Raw genomic sequence first — 8,206 nt, 5'->3', positions numbered from 1 at the left:
AGTTGTTAGAATTTATTTTACAAGGATCTTAGATCTACTCACAAGTATGTTATTTAAGATCCCAAATATGAACTTTCTAAAACGATAATAAACACATATAAAGTTAAGAAAACCTTACATTGGTTGCAGCGGAATAATATGTCTCCTTCCACTCAGATCTCTAACCCTCGTATCCTTTCTGTCGCAGAGTATTATCAAGATCTGAGTCCGAATGTCCTTCTCTTTGATTTGGATTCTTCACGATCTTCCAAACTATGATTTAGGTACCACTTGCTGTGTGTGGACACTACTCTTTCTCTAGGGTATCTCGAAATTGTGTTCAAGAGAAGAAGGAGAGGAGGGTCGGCTATAGAGAGAAAAGAAGATGGCTCAATTTTTTGAAAAAGGCAGTTTCCTGAATTACTGAATAATTGCTTATTTTGGTGTGAGCCATCACTTTCTATTTATAGGCAACTACTAGGTTTAGGTTAGTAATTAATTGGCATTAAAATAATCAAAATAATAATTGGAAAAATCTTGAACAAGTGGCCAGCCATGGTGTTAATCGGCCTCACTTGGATTTTGCAGTTTTCACAATTTTTCTTTCTATTTTCTCAAAAACGCCAATTTTCCAATTCTAACCATTTAAATGCCAAAACTAATTATTTAATAACTAAAATAGATTATTAAATAATATTTTCATTTAACATAATTATTAATTAGACATATAGAGTCTCTTAATTAATAAATAAACCTAGAATCTCTTTTCCTTACAATTTTACCCCTGGTTAGTGAAAATTCACAAATTAGACATAGTCTAACTTTAGAATTATAATTGATTAATCATAAATCAATTATTGAGTCTTACAAGCAGTCGAACCGAATTTACCGAGTAAATTCCCTAACTTATTAATTCCTTGTGGAATCCACTCTTAGAACTTGGAATTGCACTCTCAGATTTATATAGATCGTTCTATATGTTCCACAATATAGATACGCTATCTCATTTAACCATCGTTCTAATCTTAATTTGATCAAAGATCCTCTATATAGATGATTTACATCGAGAAGGGATAAATTTACCGTTTTTACCCCTCAATGTATTTGGCCCCTTAAAACACTTAGCTTCCTGTAAATGATGTTTTAGTGATCTAAGATATAGTCACTGAAACAAGAGCTCATCCATTTACTTCTATTTAGCTAAGCTCGAAGGGAATCATCACTTGACTTCTATACACCAGTAGAAGCTATAGATTCCATATTTATGTTCAGCGCTCCCACTCAGTCATACTATCATGTTCCCAAAATATACGCATCACCCTGACCCAAAAGTAGGCTTAACTAATAAAACAAAGAACACGAATAGCACTCCTGAGATTGAGCCTAAACATATCAGGATTTAGATTCTTTTAATCTAAGATCAACTAGTGATATTGACTTGGAAAGATACAACGGTAAGTTTATAATATCTTGACTAAGTTCAATATCATTCCAGTCCAATGTATACTCCATACATTCGAAACTAGTATACTTTACCAATATCCTGGAAAGAACATAACACTTACTCCAAGTGTAAGTATACTTCATCGCTGATTATCACATCAGTGTAAATCCAAAACACTGATGAAAAAGAGACTTAGTCTTTTGAATTATATAATCACAATCACATTCCACTGTGTTGACAATACTGTGATTATGAATAAGTATATGTTCTGGACTTTAACTGATTTTGTGTATATATTAAATATATATATTAAACTATAAGCTTGTAAAATACATGTTAACATAAATCACTTCATGTAACGCCCTAATGCAAAGGCACGCTACAGTGTTTTTTTCAATTATTGTGCAATCTTTCCAATCAAACAAATTTCTCGAAAAACGTGTAGAATTAAAACTTTTGCTTTAAATATTAAACTTTGTAATACAACATAATATTTACAAATTCCGGGATCCCGATTTCAAACTTTGTAAAATTTACTGTTTAAACTTTACATTTCAAAATACATAATTTTCAGGTCGCACAGCGACTTTCAAAATACAACTCCCAGATGTCCCGAGACCGAACACTCCAGGTCGCGCTGCTTGACATGTACAATCTCACCCGAGCTCAGGTTCATTCCTGTTCAGCCTTCGCCTTTCCTTTACCTACACATGGAAGCAGAAACTGTGAGTCAACAGACTTAGTAAGAAATGCATATAACATATCATATAATATCCGACCTGTAAATAGGCGCCCATACACCTATTTACAGAGCTTAACAGATGAGAATGAACGTTCAACACTAGGGTACAACCACTATACCACATACACGTCGTACCTCACTATACGAGTGTTGGTAGGGTTTACCCCGAATATTGAGTAACACTGAGTGATGTACCACACACCTTAGCATTTTCCCGTGCCCGTGTTGGTATCACTGTATCGTACTCATAATGATAATAATCACTATACCAATGCACTCTGTAACTTATTCATACAAGTGTTGGTAGTGTAAAACATGATTTAAGCATGCATATACAAACACATATACACACATTCAGATAATCACATCATACATTATACACACTTCTTACCTGTTTTCCGAATTCAAGTGTGTTGGCCGACCTGAACGGAATTCTCGTGCTAGATGGATGCCCTAATCACATATTGAAACCGGGTAAGCCACATGATTAAAACCCTAATCCCGGGGAACCCAAAACCAAAACCCTAGGTTCTGCTATACTCTAAAGGGGTTATTCTAACTCTGGAAATAGGGAAACACCCAACCGAGGCACTGAAATGGACAAAAATTGAGAAAACGAAGTGTTCGGGAATCCTGCCAAAACCGGCTAGCCGGTTTTTGTGGCATTGCAAACCGGCTAGCCGGTTTGCACCAGTATTCCCAAAACACCTCCTCCATTGCTCAATTTTCCACAAAATGTTACCAAACTTTCCAGAGCTCCTAAACAATGCATATACAATAAAACCCAGCCAGTATTTCACAGAAAAACACACCAAATCAATTTATGCCATTAAAGCTCAAAGCTTTGAACTCAAAGCTCAAAATTGCATAAAACCATCAACACCAATTAAAACTAGCTGCAAGGAGTTAAAATCAACTTAAAAGGACCCTAAAATTCGAACCCTAAACCTAACTAAACCTAACAGCCCATCAATTTCAAAATCACCATTTGAACCTAACTTAAAAGCTTGAAACTAAGAAGGGTTTCATTGAAACTTACCTTAGTTTGATTTCTCCCTTTGGATTCCTTGCTGAAGCTCAAAAATCAACAGCAAACCCCCTTGGTTTTTTCCCAGCCGAAAGCAAGAGAGAGAGAGGTTCAAGAGAAAACTCTAATTCCAATTTTTCTTTTTCTTGATTTTTCTTCAAATGAGACAAAAGGATTTTTAATTAATCCTTTGCTGAAAACCAACTTGCAAGGTGTCATTCACTAAGGGCAGCCACCTATCCTTCACCAAATAAAAATGACTAAAAGGCCCTTAAGGTTAAAACTTGGTTAATTCTAAAGCTAGGGGTAAAATGGTCAATTCCATAACCCCGCTCAATCCCGATATTATAATTCCTCAAAAATATTTCCCACTATGAAATAAGGTTCTAAACTTACCCATGTGATCAATCTAGCCATCCATCGCATTTTCCGTTGTCGCTGAACAAAAATTACAAAAATAACATATTACACATATAAGCTAGTTAATACCCCTAGAGTTTAATAAAATCTCCGGAATTGAGAAATTATAAATCTAATATTTATTTCTAAATATTGGGGTCCACAATTAAATTAATTCACAAATGATAATAAAAATTAGTGCTAATTGCCTTTACTAATCAATATACTAGAGCGGTCATTACAATTATCCCCCCGTTAATAGGATTTCGTCCCCGAAATCTAACCTGAATAGCTCTGGATGCTGAGTCCTCATATCCGACTCCAAATCCCAGGTGGCTTCTTCCACCTTACTGTTCCTCCAGAGCACCTAAACCAGTGCAATAGTCTTGTTCCGAAGAACTTTTTCTTTTCTATCCAAAATCTGAACAGGTTGCTCTTCATAGGATAAGTCTGGTTGTAGTTCAAGGGCTTCATAACTCAAGACATGAGTCGGGTCTGACACGTATTTCCTTAACATAGAAATGTGAAATACGTCATGAACAGCTGATAGTGCTGGTGGTAAGGCTAGCCGATACGCTACCTGCCCGACCTTCTCAAGTATCTGAAATGGCCCAATGAACCTAGGGCTTAACTTACCCTTCTTCCCGAAGCGTCTAATACCCTTCATTGGTGAAATCCGCAGGAAAACATGTTCTCCTGCCTGAAATGTAACATCTCTACGCTTCGGATCAGCATAACTTTTCTGCCTGCTTTGAGAAGCAAGCATCCGAGCCTTGATCTTATCAATATCTTCATTGGTCCTCTGCACTAACTCTGGACCCAGGTACTTCCTTTCTCCTGTCTCGTCCCGATGAATAGGAGAACGACATTTTTTACCATATAACATCTCATAGGGAGTCATCCCTATTGTACTTTGGTAGCTGTTGTTGTAGGAGAATTCAATTAAAGGCAAGTACTTACTCCATGAACCCTCAAAGTCCATGACACAGGCTCGCAGTAGGTCTTCTAAAATCTGGATAGTTCTTTCTGACTGGCCATCAGTCTGAGGGTGAAAGGCTGTACTAAACTTTAACTTGGTACCCATAGCCTTCTGAAGACTCACCCAAAACTTCGATGTGAACTTTGGATCCCTATCTGAAACAATAGATTTAGGGGCTCCATGGAGACGAACTATCTCCTTCACATACAATTCAGCATACTGATCCACTGAATAGGTAACTTTCACTTGTAGAAAGTGAGCCGACTTTGTGAATCTGTCCAGATGACCCATACTGAATCATACATCCCCGTAGTTCTAGGCAAACCAGTTACAAAGTCCATTGCAATGTCCTCCCACTTCCATTCTGGAAGGACTAAAGGTTGCAATAATCCTGTCGGCCTCTGATGTTCAGCCTTAATCTGCTGGCAGGTTAAACACTTGGACACATAGTCCACCACATCTCTTTTCATCCCATACAACCAGAAGTAGGGTTTCAAATCCTGATACATCTTGGTGGTTCCCGGATGCAACGAATAAGGCGTGGTGTGAGCTTCATCAAGTATCTCTTTCTTAAGCTCATCAACACTAGGAACACAAACTCGAGCTTTATATAACAACATTCCACTGCTCGAGACTGAAAGGCCTCTAGGCCGACCAGCCACTACTTCGTCTCGAACTTTGACTAGCTCGGGATCCTCCAGTTATGCCTTTCTAATTCTCTCCAACAGATCAGATTGGAGTGTTAAATTATGTAACTTCCCGACCACGAGCTCAATTCCTGCACTAACCATTTCCGAGACTAGTTGAGGGGCTATCATAACCGTAGTACACACTTGTCCGGGACCTTTTCTGCTTAGAGCATCGGCCACAACATTGGCTTTCCCGGGGTGATACAGTATTTCACAATCGTAATCTTTAACTAACTCCAACCACCTTCTCTGCCTCATATTCAGATCTTTCTGGGTGAAAAAGTATTTAAGACTCTTATGATCAGTATAAATCTCACACTTTTCACCGTAAAGATAATGTCGCCAAATCTTTAAAGCAAAAACCACAGCAGCGAGCTCTAAATCATGAGTTGGGTAACGCTGCTCATAATCCTTCAGTTGACGAGAGGCATAGGCTATGACTCTGTCAGCTTGCATCAGAACACATCCCAGACCCTGTCTGGATGCATCACAATAAACAACGAATTTCTCTTGATCTGATTGCAAAGCTAACACCGGAGCTGTTATCAAACGTTGCTTCAGCTCCTGAAAACTTGTTTCACACTTATCTGACCACACAAATCTCTGATTTTTCTTAGTCAATTCGGTTAGGGGCATAGAAAGTTTAGAAAATCCTTCGACGAAACGTCGATAATACCCTGCTAACCCGAGAAAACTTCGAATTTCCGTCACAGACTTGGGCCTCGACCAATTCTTCACTGATTCCACCTTGTTTGGATCGACCATAATTCCATTCTTCCCAGCAATATGACCTAGAAAGGACACCTCAGATAACCAGAATTTGCACTTTTTGAACTTGGCAAACAACTTGTGATCCCTAAGTCGCTGTAATACCATTCGAAGATGATGCTCGTGTTCCTCTTCTGACTGAGAGTATACAAGGATGTCATCGATAAACACTATAACGCAGTTATCGAGGAAATCCTTGAATACCCTATTCATAAGATCCATAAAGGCCACAGGAGCATTAGTCAATCCGAATGACATTACCAGAAACTCATAGTGCCCATATCTGGTTCTAAAAGCAGTCTTCGGTATGTCCTCCTCCCGAATTCTGAGTTGGTGATAACCAGACCGTAGATCAATTTTCGAAAACACTGTCTTTCCCTGAAGCTGATCGAACAGATCATCGATCCTAGGCAACGGGTACTTATTCTTAATCGTTAGCTTGTTTAGTTCTCGATAATCAATACACATTCTGAGGGAACCATCTTTCTTTTTCACAAAAAGAACCGGAGCTCCCCAGGGCGACACACTGGGTCGAATAAACCCAATGTCAAGCATCCCCTGAAGTTGTAACTTAAGCTCCTTGAGTTCCGCTGGAGCCATCCTATATGGAGCTTTAGAAACAGGTTCGACTCCAGGTGCCAAATCAATTACAAAGTCAATCTCTCGCTGTGGCGGCAATCCCGGCAACTCCTCGGGAAACACATCAAGAAAATCTTTCACCACCCTGCCTTGCCCAGGCCCAAATGTTTCAGGTCTGCTGGAGTCAAAAACCACCGCTAGAAATCCTACACAGCCATTGCATAGTAAATCCCTAGCCCTTAATACAGAAATAACCGGGATCCGAGACCCCTGAACTGACCCAACATAAACAAATGGATCTTCACCTTCTGGCTGAAAAGTCACCATTTTCCGCTTACAATCTATACTGGCCGAATACTTGGATAAAAAATCCATTCCCAGTATGATGTCAAACTCAGTTAGTCTCAATTCTATAAGGTCAGTACTCAATTCCCTATCTTCGATCCTAATCGGCATAGACCTAACACGCCTATTAGAGATAACCAATTCCCCGCTAGGCATTAGGGTTCCAAACCCTCTTTCTAAAATATCACAAGGTCTACCTAAAAGATCAATTACTCTTGTAGCCACATATGAGCGTGTAGCTCCCGAGTCAAATAATACTGTAAACAATAAGTTGTTGACGAGAAGCTGACCTGTCACAACAGACGGACTGGCTGCAGCATCAGCTTGGGTGATGGCAAACACTCGAGCAGGAACCGGTTTCACCTCAGCTTTCGGCTCCTCTTTCCTTGCCTGGGGGCAATCTTTCTTGAAATGCCCCACCATGCCACACAGGAAACATGTCTTCCAGTTACACTCTCCCGGATGATGTTTCTTACACCGTGCACACTCAGGGTAAGAGTAACCCTGGCGTCCTCCTCTACCTTGGTTCCCACGGAACCGCTTACTTTGCCCCGAGCCACCAGAAGCTGGAACAACTTTTCTTTTCTGCTCGGTGGTGGAGTCACCACCATCCCTACCATAAACTGGAGTAGGAATAGTAGAGGTTCCACCAACACTCGAAGTCACCCGGGGCTCCTGAAGGAATTTCACCGCACCCTCAGCTCTCAAAGCCTTCTCAACCATCTCTGCATATGTGGTTGCTTCAGTAGTAGTGATAACCAGATCATGCCGGATCTTTGCACTCAAACCCGCTAAATATATTTCTTTCTTACTGAAGTCAGTGGGCACAATTCCTGCTGCCAACTTAGCCAACCGATCAAACTTCGTCGTGTATTCAGTGACTGACATTCCCTCAGTCTGAACTAGATCAGTAAACTCTTTCCGCTTTGCACTGCGGACTGCTTCGTTGTAATACTTGGAGTTAAACAACTCCTTGAATTCTTCCCAGGTCATCAGCGTGACGTCTCGAGTGAGGGTTATTAACTCCCACCACACGAGAGCGTCTTCCTGAAACTGAAAAGTGGCACAGGTTACCCGATCATTTCCAACCACTCCCATAAAATTGAGGATGCGTTCAATCACCGAAAGCCACTGGTCAGCCTTCATCACATCAGGGCCTCCCAGAAACACTGGAGCTGCCTGTTTCCGGAATCTTTCATACAACGGCTCCATACGGTTGCCAACAACAGGTTGTTCTGCTGGCACCGCAGGAACT

Source organism: Cannabis sativa, chromosome 2 (genome assembly GCF_029168945.1).
Source record: "Cannabis sativa cultivar Pink pepper isolate KNU-18-1 chromosome 2, ASM2916894v1, whole genome shotgun sequence".
Classification (NCBI taxonomy): Eukaryota; Viridiplantae; Streptophyta; class Magnoliopsida; order Rosales; family Cannabaceae; genus Cannabis; species Cannabis sativa.
Note: the sequence above shows the minus strand (reverse complement) of the source record.